Below are 15,004 nucleotides of genomic sequence, written 5' to 3'. Positions count from 1 at the left end.
TCCTGCTTTCTGAGATGTAAAGGTGCGAAAAAGATGGGCATCTTGGAATGGACAAAATCAGGCATCACTATGGAGTGTGACGCCTTCTGTTGGGGGCTGTTGAAAGACCAAAAAGAAAATGTGGGGATTTGCTGGCCTCCGTAATGGCAGGCAAGTTTTGAAAAGCCCAGTTCTTGGTTGAGTCTAACTGAGTTTGATGGATCCAGTCTAGCTGGACAGGAAACTTGCTCTCCAGCACACAGACTCTTCTGTTGTAGCGCCAGGACCCCGGGCACGTTCGGGGTGGGGGCAGGGGGGGGGGGGCGAGGAGCCGACGGTCTGCTGGTCCACGCACACACCTGATCACGTTGCTGGGGAAAACGATCTCCCTTTCCGACTGCAAAGTCAGACAGACTGATCCAGTTCTGTTGCTAGTCATAAAAGCGAAAGCTTTTGCTTTGTGGCTGGGAAAAAGGAGAAGGCGGGAGAAGGGAGAATTGAGGGCGAGAGGGCGGGGTCAGAGAGAAGGGAGAGGAGGTCAGAGAAAACAAAATGGTGTCTCCCTCCCTGTCTCTTCAACTAGGGAAAGCTGACAAGTGAGGAAAAGAACCTGAGGGAGCTGTCCAAGAGGTCAGGGTAAAACTTGAGGTGAGGGCAGGGCTGCTGCAGGGCCAGGAAAAACAGATACAGTGAGGCCTGGACTTGAAGAGGCTGTCCTCCCCAGCCGGCAGGGCACCCAGCAGACCTCTGATGCCCAGGGATGGAACACGTAGAAGCACTTGGAGTTGGCAGCCTTGGCGTGGGCAGACCTCATCTGAGTGTGCAAGGCTTCCCCGGCAGCAAAGAGCAGTGGATGTGGTTGAGTGGCAGCCAGAGGAGAGGAATGGAAGAACACGGCAGATGCCCCTTGCTGACCACGGGGACAAGGTCATGTTCACCTGTGTGATCCCAGGACCCACACAGTGACAGGCACAGAGTTAAGGTGTGATACCAGAGAATCAGTTGAATCAAGACTCTTTAAAAACAGGATATCAGAAGATTTTTTTAAAAAAAGAGAAGTCCAATATATATATATATACATATATATATACACATACATATATATATCTAGATATATGTATTTGTATATATATATGTATATATATGTGTGTGTGTGTGTATACACAACTTTTACTATGATAAAGTTGGCATCTGAAACTGATGAGCAGATGGACTATTTTATATATGATATTGGGACCAACTGGGTAGCCATCCAGACAACACTAACGTCAGATGTATACCTGAACTCACCTACTAGGACAAATGTGAAGTAGGTTAGAGAAGGAACACAAAAAAGATCAACAGTTCAAAAGACGGTGGCAGGGGATAGGAACGTGCAGTTCACAGAAAATAATAAGGATCTCAAGCACATGAAAAGCTGTACAACCTTGCTCATAGTAAGAGATAACATGGATAGTTATGCAAAAGTAGATAACCATGATGGTTGGGCAAGGCTGTGGGAAACAGGCACTGGTTGAGAAGGCTATCTGTGCTCTTCCAGTCTCTGTCTCTGGCTTATCCTTTCCAACTCCCTGGCAGCAATGATAACTGGGTCCATAGTGAGATTGTAGGACACTTGGACAAAGGCTCACCAGCCAGCCACGTCCTGGTGTTGCCTGAACTTTTATAGGCACTTTGGTCTGTACACATGGATGTGAGCTGGCTGAGGGGCGCTGACTCACGTTAACCAAACTCACAGGAAGCTGGTGCGTGAATTAGAATGCTAAGTCGTTAATTTACAAAGGGAGATACTCCTTTGCAATGACAGAACAGGCGTGTCTGCAATCCCAGGTACCTCATTCTAAAGATCAAAATACCTAGGAAGCTAAATTGGTGAGCACAGGATGACCTGATGAACATGGAAGCAAGCAGAAATGTAGTGAAACACAGTGAGGGTCGTAATAATCACCACAAGCCAGGAGGTCTGCTAATCTCTTTCTGTATGGACAAATTGCATTATTTAATATTTACACATTCATGTGTTCAACCAAATTCATGTGTTGGGCTTCCCTGGTGGCGCAGTGGTTGAGAGTCTGCCTGCCAATGCAGGGGACACGGGTTCGAGCCCTGGTCTGGGAAGATCCCACATGCCGCGGAGCAACTGGGCCCGTGAGCCACAACTACCGAGCCTGCGCGTCTGGAGCCTGTGCTCCGCAACAAGAGAGGCCGCGATAGTGAGAGGCCCGCGCACCGCGATGAAGAGTGGCCCCCGCTCGCCGCAACTGGAGAGAGCCCTCGCACAGAAACGAAGACCCAACACGGCCAAAAATAAATAAATAAATAAAATATGGTATGAAGTTTAAAAAAAAAAAAGAGAAATGAAATATCAAATTCATGTGTTCATGTGTCTAGTATATGTCAGGCCCTATTCTAAACACTGAGGAGATAAATGTGGACAAAACGGACCCACGTTCCTGCTCTGGAGCTTACATGCTATTAGGCTAGAAGGCAATAAACAAATACATGTATAAGATGTCAGGTGATATGTGCTATGGAGTAAAATAAAACCAGGTGAATGAATGAGGGAGAAAGAGTAAGCACAGGACTATATGTAAGTTCTCATTTTCTAGATGAAGAGGGTAAGCTGCAGAGAAGTGACTTGCCTGCGATATTTTCCCTTATGTTTGGTACTTACAGGAATACCATATTCCAGGCATGTCTCGTAATTCTTAAGATTATGTCTAATAATTTCTCATCTCCTTATCTCCAATTTACAGGTAATGTGGCTACATCGAAGACACACGGTTAGGCGGGGAGGCCAAGTCACGCGCCAGGTCACATGATCATTAACAGGTAGAGAGGGGTTAGAGACGAGGTGTTCCCAGTGTCTGCTCTTAACCGCTGCACCGGACAGCTCGTTCCTGTCTCTCTTCAGACAGACCTGTGTGTCAGGCTCAGCAACACTTACTCTCATAGTGGGCGGGACACACAAGAACAACTTCTCTTTCTTTCGGTGCCCTCTTCTAGGTCCCGTGCTCTTCATGGATGGATCCGACCTCTTCCGCTAACTAGCTGTGTAGTCTGGGGCAAAGTTGCTCACCCTCTCTGTGTCAACCGCTCCATCTGTAGGTAAACTTTGAAAGTCTGATATAAGGAAAGCACGTAGCGCAAAGCCCGGCCCAAACAATAAAGGTTTCCTATTGTGTTGTTACAGGCAATACAGTTGCTCAGTTGTTTCAGTGTCACGGCCATGACGCCTTCACTGGAACCTCGTTGGACCCTAGGGCCCACATTCTAGACTACCAAACCAAGGTCGCCTCATTAGCTCCCTTTATACTCCCTCAGCCCCACACGGTAGGCACTAAGGTTTCCACTTCTCAGCTGGGGAATTAAGGCTCTGGAGGTGAAGGAGCTTGCCCTAGTGGCCTGCAGCGGGGGCAGGGCGGGGGTCCTGACAACCAGGGCAGCAGTGCTCGCAGGGCGCGATCTCGGGTCCCAAGTTCTCTCTGCAGCCCCTGCCAGGCGACACCGGACAGGGACTCCTGGACTCCCAGCCTTCGACTGGGTCTTCGGCCTGGACAGAGCCAGCCCGTGGGACCCTATTGTCTTCACAGTGAAGACCAGATGACGTTTTTCGTACTCGGACCAGTCTGCTGCACATCAATTCCACAGACGCCCTCCTCTATTCTCCCAACCCCAATTCCCCTGAATTCTGTCTTTACGCGAGAGCTGGTGCCAAAGAAGAGGTCCGCCCCAGCCCAGCCTCCGCTCATGCGCGCAGAGGCGGTGCCGAGGACTGGGCCGATCAACCCGCGCGGCTCCACCTACCCGCGCGGAAAGGGCGGGGCATGCAAATTGAAAATGGCGCTTCAGCCCGAGGACGACGAAGCTGCCGCAGGTACAGAATTCCTCTTCCACGATGTAGAGAATAAAAACTCTTCACGAGAGTGTGGTGTGGTGCCACCCACAGTACTGTCACTGAAGCAAAGGAAGTGAGTCCTCGAGTGAGCAGTGACAGGGGTCACACTGAGTCGAATATGGATGAGAGGAGGACGGTGACAGTGAAGCCAGGTGGCTGGGTATCGCTTCTCGGCCTTTTGGCTAAGATCAAGTGTAGTATCTGTTCTTATCAGTTTAATATCTGATACGTTCTCTATCCGAGAACAACATATTAAAGGGGTTTTTGGAGCCAGGAGTTGGAGTGGGAGCTTGCTCCGTCCACTCCACGCATCGACCTGGTATTGCAGTGTTTCCAGGAGTGGTGCACCCTTCCGGGGGAAATACCTCGAGTTCAGAAAGAAAGAGCCGTGATTCTGTTTTTTTGTCTGTTTCCCGGTTGGTTAAATAAATTCTCCACGTTTGGAGGATTGAAGTGTCTTTGCTTTTTTGTTGTTCAGTAGTGTTTTCCAAGTTCCTTCGGTTGGTTTCGCTCCTGTAGATCAAAGTGTATAAGTTACGGGGTGTTCGTGTTCTTTCCGGAAAGAAGTAAGACTAGTTGGGGAAGAGAGAGAAACAACACTCTTACTGGGAACTTTTCCACGAGTTCCCCACTGGCCAGCGTTGGGCGCCGCTGCTTTCTTGTTTGGAGAGAAAGCCTAACGAGTCGCAGCTGACTGTGCCCCCTGTTTTGTTTCTGTGTGGTTTGGCTCTTTTCTTCGTTCACCACGGTGAAAGAGAAAGAGTGGTCTGCGCCCGGAAAAAACCGGCGCACCGCCGTGCAGACACAACGCCAACCGTAAATGAGACCGAGTGCTGAGATCTCTTTCCGGAGTTTGTGATTCAGTGGGTCTCGGGCTCTGAGGCCCACGAATGTGTCTTTCTAACACGTTCTCAAGGGCTGAGAATGTTGCTGGTCGGGGGACCACTTTACCGCCATCACTGACGTGGGAGAGCAGTTGCAGGCCTGGCCTTAGCGTAGACCCCCGTAAGGCCGTGGGCACACTGCTCTCATCTCTTGTCAGCTTCAACGTCTTTTTCTGTAGAAGGGGATGGAGATACTTATCTCCTGGTGTTATCATGAGAATTAAGTAAGATGAAGTGTGTGAAGTGCTCAGCCAAGGGACTGGCACCCACACAGTCCTCTATGTCTCATAGCTGTTAGTGTGGCCCAGGAAGCCAGTGTAGTCTTCCCCAGAAAACATACAGAGTAATATGTACACATTGACCACCCAGTGCCATTTTTTTTCCAGTGTGTGTGACTTACAAAGTCAGTGCTTCTCCATCTTTAATGTGCACAGGGCTCCCCTGTGGCCCTTACTGGAATGCAGATTCTTGTTCAGTAGGGGTCACGGACTGAATTGTGCCCCCAAAGTTCGTATCTTGAAGCCCTAGTGGGAGGGGAGGCCTCTGGGGCCAATGAGGTTAAGAAGAGGTCAGGAGGGGTGGGGCCCTCTTGTTGGGATTAGCTCCCCAATGAGTGGGGGCACCAGCGCGCTTGTTCTTTCTCTCTCTCTCTAACACGTGAGGAGAGGGAGGGAAGTCCGCCATCTGCAAGCCAAGAGAGGGATCTCCCCAGAACCCTGCCACGCTGGCACCCTGATCGGGGACTTCCAGTCTCTCCAGCACGGTGAGAAAATACATTTCAGTTCTTTAAGCCACGAGCCTGTGGCATTTTGTTTTGGCAGCCCTGGCAGCCCCATCAAACTAAGACCGGAGGTCTGACTTGGTGCCTGCATCCTGCGTTTCTCACCAGCTCCTGGGCGATGCGGATGCTGCTGGTCACAGACCGCACTTTGAGCAGCAAGGGCCTAGAACCGATTACTAGAAAGTGACCCTAAAGGCTGTATATTCTCCCTGACGATGAGTACTTTCAATGTTCTCCTGTAAATCTACAACAGAGATCTGTTATTATAACCCCAAACTCTTAACAGCTCTGGCTTGTCAGAGGCACTCAGCAAATCATTGCCAGAGAGAAGAATGGATGAGCCAAGGGTTGTGCCTGACCGTTGGCTGCCTGGCCTCGGGGGAAGACCTCTGCCCTTGGAAGACCTTTGGAAGCCTCGTGGGTGAGTCAGGCAGCCTCTCTCCCCTCTGAGACTTGGGGGTGATAACACTTCCTCAGGGTACTGTAAAGGTAAAATGAGATTGTGACCAGGAATGTGCCATAAGCAGTGCCTGGCTCACACACAGAGGCATTAACAAACCGTCGGTGAGCAGATCTGAGCCCCACGAACGGTTTCTTGGCCTCTGGACTGGAACTCCTTGATGCAACGCTCATGTTGGCCTCCTGACCTGGAAGCTGACCAGACTGTCCCGGTCAGGGCAGCCAGCGGGCCCGGGCGGGAGGATAAGAATGGGGGGGGGGGGGAGATGAGGGAATTTATTTAGAGCCACTTTTTATTTTCTGTGACATGGAAAATACTTCTGTGCCTGGCCTTCACCCATTTTTTCCCTATTGAATGGTCGTTCTTTTATAATAACTTCTAGGAGCTCGTTATGTGTTAGAAAGATAAGTACTTTTTCTGTGATTGGGGTTGCAAATATTTATTCTTACTTGTTTTGTCATAAATCACCTGTAAGTGATGTGACACCCCGGGGCAGGTGCTGGGAGTAGACAGAGGCAGGCCAGAAGCCATTCCTGCCCTCAGGGCGCCTCCAACCCAGGATGGGGACTTAAGACACCGGCCCAGATGGCCAGAACACCAAGCAGGACAAGGAGGAGGCCAGTGAGAGATGAACAGATGGTTGGGGTGTTTGGACCACAGCCACCCCTTCTCAGGGAAGCCAAATGAGTTGAGCAGAAGGTGGTCTGATGCACACAGATCTGAACAGGGCTCATGGGATGGGGGGGGGGGTGCCTGAAGAGCCTTGTCAAGCACATCACACATTGTCTCATTTGACCTTCATCCATTCGTGCAACAAATATTCACCGAGTGCCAAGTACATACGGAGCACTACCACAGGTGCTGAGGAAAGAGCAGCAAACAAAGCCTTTACCATCAAGGTGAAAAGCAGTACAGCACTCATATCTGTATATGCGTGAGTAGACCTACATACCTATGTGTCTGTGTGTCCGTATCTATGTGTATAACTATGCCACGTGACAATCATAGGTGTCAATAACGACTTGGCAGCCGGCAGAGAAATAAGACCAGGTGAAGTGGGATGTGAAACAGGAATAGCTCCGGGTGGGTAGGTGGAGATAGTTGACAGCACTGTAAAATGGAATTATTCTGTTTACAGGCAAGAAGTGACTTTCCCTAGAGTGTACTTATCAAGACATTCCCATGGGCTTGCATTTCCACGCGTAGCTTCACAAGTCCCCTAATCAGAGAAGCATTATCATTATCCCCAGTTAAAAAATCATGATCCCCAATTAAAAAAAAACCGAGGCCCCAGTGTTTAGTGAGATGCTTGAATGCAAATCCTGACTTTGTTTCACATTAGCTGTGTGACCTTAGGCAAGTTGCTTGGCCTCTCAGCAGCACTTCAGTCTTTAACAGCGCCGCGTGGCTTGCGGGATCCCAGTTCCCCGACCAGGGATGGAACCCGGGCCCCGCCCCGCCCCCCCCCCCCCCCCCCCCCCCCCGCAGTGAAAGCGCCGAGTCCTAACCACTGGGCCGCCAGGGAATTCCCTCACACACTTTAAATATTCTTAACTTTAAATATTCTTAGGCACGTTAAAAAATAAAGAGAAACGAGTGAAATTCAGTTTAATGTTTTCTTTAACTCAAGATACTTTGGCAGTTCCCTGGCGGTCCAGTGGTTAGGAGTCGGGGGTGGGGGGGCCGGGTTTGATTCCTGGTCGGGGTTACCGGGAGCTGCGGCGCGGCCACAAAAATAGAACAAAAAACAAAAACAGATATCTGAAATATCACTTCAACACGTAATTAATACGGAAATTACGGAGATATTTGACAGTTTTTAATACTAAGCCTTTGCAATCCCATGTGTATTTTACACTTAACAGCACATATGGATTAGGAGGAACCACCTTCCTAGCGCTCCCCAGCTGCGAGTGGCTAGTGGCTGTGACCGCTCAGGTCAACAGAATGGGGATGAGAGTGGAGGGAAACGAGTGAGGCGCTTGTCTTGGCCAAAAAATTTCAGGGAGCACCAAAAACCCAGTAATCAAAATAAATCTCTCGATTATCTTAGAATCCAGGTAAGATGAATTGTATCAAAATAGTACTTATCTTGATTGCTGAAGAGCGTTTCGGGGCGGCACTCCCTTAAATGTCCCCCCACCTCCCCGCCCCGAAGGCTAGTTTCTCACTGGCCTCACCTAGTCTTGGCCCCGGATAATACTACTAATACCCACCCCGTGGAGTTATGGGGAGAATCAAATGAGTTAATACACACGGAGCGCTCGGCAGAGGGGCGGGCTCTGGGAAGGGCTCAGGCAGCCCCCGCCATCAGGCTTTCCCTGCGGCAGGGTGAAACGACCCACTGGGTTTCAGTCCTACATCAGTGATACCTTCTAGCTCTTCTGAGATCCAGTGAAAGAAATAGAAACTCCCCAACTAAAGTGAAGCTCTGTTAGGAAGGGGGATGGAAAAGGTTTACGCTGCCTGGGCAGCCTGCAGCCTTTGCCACAGAGAAGCGTTGCCGCTGCGAAACTTTATCCCCGCTTTGCCAGAGGCCTTAATCTATTTACGGTCCTTGATGCCCAGAGCGTCCCTGGCAGTCACTCTCCTCTCTGGTGTCCTGCCACCCCAGGCCAGATCTTCCCCTCTTCAGCCCTGGATCGGGCCAGGACCCTCCTAAGTGCTTCCCCGATTCAGTCTGTTTTGCACACCTTTTGTTCACTCAACAAACGTTTCCTGTGCACCTCCTACAGGCCGGGCACTGGGCTAGTGCTGGGATACAGAGGTTAAGTGCTGACGAGGGTCGCCGCCCTCAAGGATCTCAGATTTCAGTGGCGGAGATAAAGGACTGCCCCCAACGAGTGGTGAATGGTGGACTTGAAGTCCGGGGTGGGATGAAATACAAAGGAGGGCCGCAATCATCCTGGGGTGGGGTGGGGTGCGGAAGAGCCCACGAGGAAGGCTTGCTGGGGCAGCTGAAGCCCAAGCGGAGCCCAGAGGCTCTGCGTTAAGAATTAGACAGGTGAGGAGGAGGTGTAGGGAAAGGAGGTCTCAGGCAGAGGAAGCTTTCTGTAGGAAGCCCGGCATCTGGGTTCATTCGTAGAAGCACCGACGGACGCAGGCGCTTGAGTTGGAGAGAATCCCTCCAGCTGCTCAGCCCGGCCCTCCACATCCACACACCTCCTCCCTTCCCCACTGTGGGCCATCCGCCTTCCGCCTGGCAGGGAGATGAACCCACCGGCCCTGGGAAGCCCCCCTCTAGATCTTCCGCTCCCCGGACTCAGAATGAGTCCCCCACCCGACCCTACGAAGCGGAGGCCTATTTAACACATATGCAGTCTGGGCGTTTCTAGCGAATGTGTCTTGCGACCTCGTCTTCAGGAAAACTCTCAGCCGACGGCTCCTCCCACAGCCCCCTCTAGCCGCCCACCCGGAATCCCCTACGGTTCGGTCTTTTGTGTCCGCTTGCATTGATGCCAAAGAAGAGCTCCCCCGCAGCAGCCCAGAGGATAAGGTCAGCCCGCCGGAGCCACGCCCCCCTTGGGCGGGCGGGGGCGGGGCATGCAAATCAGAAATGGCGCTTCAGCCCGAGAACGACGAAGCTGCAACAGATCCAGAATTCCTCTTCTACAATGTAGAGAATAAAACATCTGCACGAGAGTGTGGTGTAGTGCCACCCACAGTATTGTCACCGAAGCAAAGGAAGTGAGACCTCGAGTGAGCAGTGACAGGGGTCACACTGAGTCGAATATGGATGAGAGGAGGACGGTGACAGCGATGCCAGGGGGCTGGGTATCGCTTCTCGGCCTTTTGGCTAAGATCAAGTGTAGTATCTGTTCTTATCAGTTTAATATCTGATACGTTCTCTACCCGAGAACAACATATTAAGTGGATTTTTGGAGCTGGGAGTTGGAGTAGGAGCTTGCTCCGTCCACTCCGCGCATCGACCTGGTATTGCAGTGTTTCCAGGCCTGGTGCATATCCCCCCCGGGGGTAGTAACTGATGTTTAGAAAGTAAGAGCTCTGTGTTATCCCCCGCTATACGCTGCTTTAGCGAACCTTTTTCTGTCTGAGAGGCCCAGTCCCTTTCCATTCTCAATAGTGTTTTTAAAAACTTCTTGCGTCTGTTTTTCTTGCAGGCTTGTTCCTATGAGATAGGCGGTATCTGCAGAAGAAGGGGGTAGTTGGTCGGCTTGAGAGACGAACCGCTTAGGACAGTGAGAACTCTCTCACGATTTCCCACTTTTCAGCGTTGGGAGGGTTCATCAGTGCCGTTTGGCAGACAGACCAACGACCAGGAGAAACTGACTGCCCTACCATGTCTCTGTGTGCTGTGGCTGTTTTCGCATTCACCTTGCCGTTTCTCTCCGTTTCTTTTCCTCTTAGTAACTGAACGTCCCTTTCTCCATTTTTCTCTCATTTCCGCCATGTTTTAAACCCTGTTCTTGGGCTAAGAATTTCTTCTCTCTTCTGCCTTCTTTCTAAGTGGAGTTTTGTGCTTTTGCTCAAACTTGGCGTGCTCCGGAGAGCATAGTTTCTGCCCCACAGCCTTCTCACGGGGCCTCTCTCCCCCCATTCCTCCGTCTGTAGAAACTAGGAAAGGAGCGGAGGGGGTATCCAAGCTTCCTCTTGCTGTTCCCAGACCGTTTCCACGCCACCCTCAAGGCACAAGGAGAACAGTAACTTGAGTCTTCTGTCTTCCGTCTCTACTTTCCCCGGCTTCTTTTGGTGTCTCCAGCATTACTCCTGTCCTCATGGTTCCTGATGTCAGTATCCACAGGCAGAAAAGGATCGAGCGGGAGGGCAGCTCCCGCTGAGAGCCACGAAGATCCACCCGGAATGTAGGTTTAAATGATGGGCTTTCCGGGCTTCCCTGGTGGCTCAGTGGTTAACAATCCGCCTGCCAGTGCAGGGGACACGGGTTCGAGCCCTGGTCCAGGAAGATCCCACAGGCCCCGGAGCCACTAAGCCCGTGTGCCACAACTACTGAACCTGCGTGCTGCAGCTACTGCAGCCCGCACGTCTCGAGCCCGCAACAAGAGAAGCCACCGCAATGAGAAGCCCGCGCACCGCAACGACCAGTAACCCCCGCTCGCCGCGACGAGAGCAAGCCCCCGAGCAGCAACGAAGATCCAACGCAGCCAAAAATAAATAAATAAATACATTTATATTAAAAAAAAAAAAAAAAAGTGATGGGCTTTTCACTTAGGTGTGTGGGTTGGTTGTACTGTATACAGCTGACTGACTGACAAGGAGAGGTCAGTGCCACTGAAGGAGTTTTATTACTTACAGTTCCCAAGAGAAGAGGGCACGCCACACCCTGCAGCGAGCCACATGGGGGACTCGGCCTGGCCTGCTTGGTTGGGAGGCAGGAGAGGAGAGTATATGGCCTTTATCGTCCTGGGGAGGGGAGGGGAGGGGAGGGTGGGAAGAATGGGCAGAGGCAGCAGGGTAGGCAAGTTTGAGCAAGGTTCGGATTGGACCATTAGAATAGCATTCGGTGAGCTTTGGGCTACAGGGCTGTTCTCTAGTTGTGAGGTACCGGGCCCTGGGGTGAGAGAGGACAGGGGAAATACTAGCTGGAGTGTGAGAGTAACTAGAGGAGGCAGTTGCAGATACGGGTGTTGGAAGATTGCTTTGCACGTGAACGGCAGGCTCCCAAAGCAAGCAGGTTGCATTTCTAGGAATTAGTTAGTCCTGGGAGGGGCAGTCTCTTCCAGGCCAGCAGGCCCTCAAGATGTCAAAGCATCGTAAATTATAGAAAAATTTAAAACATGATTAATCCAGTGGATGATCATTTTATTTGAACTTTCCAGTCTTGGGATTACCTAGGGGTAGAGTGTGGAAAGGCAAAGAGGGCGCTAGTAGAAGCATTCGACATACACCTCTCCTACCAAGGCATCCCCCCCACAGCACGAGATCAGATTCCAATGAACAGTATACATTGGGGTTTATTCATTCAAGAAATATGGATTGAGGGACTTACTTCCCCGGTGGCGCCGTGGTTAAGAATCCGCCCGCCAATGCAGGGGACACGGGTTCGAGCCCTGGTCCGGGAAGATCCCACATGCCACGGAGCAACTAAGCCCGTGTGCCACAACTACTGAGCCTGCGCTCTACAGCCCGCGAGCCACAACTACTGAGCCCACGTGCCACAACTACTGAAGCCCGCACGCCTAGGGCCTGTGCTCCACAACAAGAGAAGCCACTGCAATGAGAAGCCTGCGCACCGCAAGAAAGAGTAGCCCCCGCTCAATGCAACTAGAGAAAGCCCGCGCACAGCAACGAAGACGCAATGCAGCCAAAAAGTAAATAAATAAATAAATTTATTTAAAAGAAGAAGAAGAAGAAGAAAACCTAGAGGAAGATTTAGGAAATTATAAGTCCTTTCGACTCAAAATCTGAAAGATATGTTTTTAATTGATACATATGATGATATAAAAACAACTTTCCATGAAACCTTGAAGCAATGGAATCATCACCTTAAGTAAAGCCAAAGCCAGATATCCAACAGGAGAAAATGGTCACCGCTTCCATTACAGACAAAGGGCCAGTCCCCTGAATGTGTAAGTTGCAGATCCACGCCCTTAGGATAAAGCCCATCCGAGAATCCAGGAGGAAAAGGGCCGAAGACCCCCAACAAGGAGTTAGCTCACAGAGAGAAAATAAAGGCGTCTCTGAAACAGGAGAGGACGCTCAACCTTATTTACCCAAGATTAGAAAACTGCAAATCCAAACTACGCCGAGGTACCATTTTCACCTATGAGATCGACCCCTCCCCCTTTCCCCACCCCGCACCAAAAAAGCATTCGCAGGTTTGATGCCACGTGGGGTTGTTGGCGAGGCTGGGGAAAGAGGCGCTGCCGGGGAACGCCTGCCCTGCTCTTCCGGTCACCGTTCGTGATCTCCCGAGCTTCCAGGCTCCGTTGCAGTGAGGATGGCTGGGACCGCGACGGCCCTGCACCACCGTGAGGGCACAAGGGCACGCGACCGGCCTCCGCAGAGCGCCGTGCACGGGGGCCGGGCGCGATTCGCAGGCCCTTCAGGCCGTGCACGTCGATTTGAGCAAACTCCGCGGGAGTGAATCACGCTGCGAAAACGGAGATGCTAAGTTATTGATTTGCGACGGGCAGTGTTGCATTCCAACGACTGTCACCCAGGACATCCCTTCTCAGGACGCCCCCCAGGGGACCCGAACCGTCGGGCAGAAGACGGGCGAGAGAACACCGACGCGAGCAGAGCGGCCCCGAGCAAGGAGGGGCGAGGTGGGTGTGGTGGTGGTGGCGGTGGCGGCGGCGGCTGACGAGCCGCCGTAATCGTGGCGTGTGTCGGGCACTGGCTAAGCGTGGAGGAGGCGCTCTTACTCATTGAACGGTTGTTGAATGTGCAGTGCGTGCGTGGGGGAAGAGCAGTGGGCAAAAGCAAGTTCTTGATTTCTGGGGCTCGAACCGTGACAGCTGCTACCGTGTCAGCGCTCCCCTCGCATTCTCCGGCTGCCGCCCCTGTCTCGGGTCTGCGGCAGGACGTGCACCGGCCAGGAGGCCAGGAGGCGGGCTCCGGGTCCGGCCTGGGTTCCGGGCGCGAGGAGCCGGTCCGGAGGGGGAGGGCGGAGTCCGCCCGCGGTAGCCGCGCGTCCTCGGGCGACAGAAGGCGGAGCATGCAGATTAGAAATGGCTGTTCGGCGCGGGAATGACGGGACAATCAAGTACACAGAATTTCTCCTCACAAAGGTAGAGAACAGAAAGTCTGCACAGGTCTCTAGTGATAGCACTGTGGACGACGCAAAAGGAGTCAGACGAGGCGTGAGGATGAGGGCGCTCACCGTGGCTTGAATAGGGATGAAGGGAGGACGGCAACGGCCAGAGGGAGCGAGGGGGGTATCGCTTCTCGGCCTTTTGGCTAAGATCAAGTGTAGTATCTGTTCTTATCAGTTTAATATCTGATACGTCCTCTATCCGAGGACAATATATTAAATGGATTTTTGGAGCAGGGAGTAGGAATAGGAGCTTGCTCCGTCCACTCCACGCATCGACCTGGTATTGCAGTACTTCCAGGAACGGTGCACCCCCTTTGGGGACCACAAAAGTGTGCAAAGGAAGAGAAGTATATTTCTTCAGTATGTGGGTTGCGGGGGTACAAAGTTATGGTTTACTTTTTCAGATGGCGTCGACATGGGACAACAAGCACTGCTGTCGTGTTTGTGCTAGCGCTCGCCCCATTGAGGAAGTGCTATTGGTGTTTCTACGTGCCCCGCTTGCAGGGAAAGTGGGTTGAGTCTTCCGGCTGTGCCTGCACGTGCAGAAACTCCCCGCCCCTTCATGGACCGCGTCATGGTGGCAGCTGGTGTTCCGTGGTCACTTGTTCGGCTCTGGCAGCGAAGAGACAAACGCTTCCGTGCTTGAGGAGGCTCTAGCCGTATGCGGGTGGGGGGCCCCGAAAGGTGTGGCTCGGCCCCCGCGTAACTCATGCCATCGGCATGCGTTCCTGCCCCGTCCGCAAGGGCAAGCAGGCGCCCTGAAACCCACTGTGTGAAAAGCCGATACTGGCTTCCACGTTGTGATTCTTAAGTTTTAGCATGGGTGCAGAGGCTGTTTTTTTTTAATTGGTTTCCCGCTTGTGGGAGCCTGGTGCCCGGGGAAGTTCTCTGATCTACTTTCCGTGCTTCGTTTGAGGGGAAAACGCGGGTTGGCTCCTGGAGCCTGCAATCTTGACCAGAGGTGGCACGCCCAGGGCAGTGCACTGGTTTTTCTCTCCACTGAAGCCCAAGAGCCCTAGAGCTTGCCGAGGCAGCGGGGTGGGGAGAGGCAGAAGGAAGCTGTAGGAGCACCTTCTCCTCTTCCCGTTGCCAACGTGCGGTAGCTCTGTCGACCTACGCCCGACGTAGACTGAGAGACGCGTTCCTCTTTCCTGGCAGCAGTCTATTTCTTCCTCGACGCAGGCAGTGTGGGTTCAGTACTGTTGTTTCTTTTGTTTTCTTCGTTGTGGAGAAGACTCAGCTCCTCCGCAGGACCTCCGTCCAC

At 52.1% G+C, this 15,004-nt stretch overlaps 3 non-coding genes across 3 annotated transcripts; all 3 read left to right on the top strand.

Annotated features, from left to right (window-relative positions):
- The first annotated feature begins 4,039 nt into the window (after positions 1–4,039).
- On the top strand, positions 4,040–4,230 carry LOC118887599. Its single transcript, XR_005018077.1, has one exon. It is a non-coding gene; the product is annotated as a U2 spliceosomal RNA (small nuclear RNA).
- Positions 4,231–9,778: 5,548 nt separating this feature from the next.
- Positions 9,779–9,969, top strand: LOC118887601. The gene has a single exon (XR_005018079.1). It is a non-coding gene; the product is annotated as a U2 spliceosomal RNA (small nuclear RNA).
- Positions 9,970–13,863: 3,894 nt separating this feature from the next.
- Positions 13,864–14,054, top strand: LOC118887587. The gene has a single exon (XR_005018066.1). It is a non-coding gene; the product is annotated as a U2 spliceosomal RNA (small nuclear RNA).
- The last annotated feature ends 950 nt before the right edge of the window (positions 14,055–15,004 follow it).

Source organism: Balaenoptera musculus, chromosome 20, assembly GCF_009873245.2.
Source record: "Balaenoptera musculus isolate JJ_BM4_2016_0621 chromosome 20, mBalMus1.pri.v3, whole genome shotgun sequence".
NCBI classification, from domain to species: domain Eukaryota; kingdom Metazoa; phylum Chordata; class Mammalia; order Artiodactyla; family Balaenopteridae; genus Balaenoptera; species Balaenoptera musculus.
The sequence above is the reverse complement of the archived record's forward strand: the minus strand, read 5'-3'. Positions and strand labels throughout refer to the sequence as shown.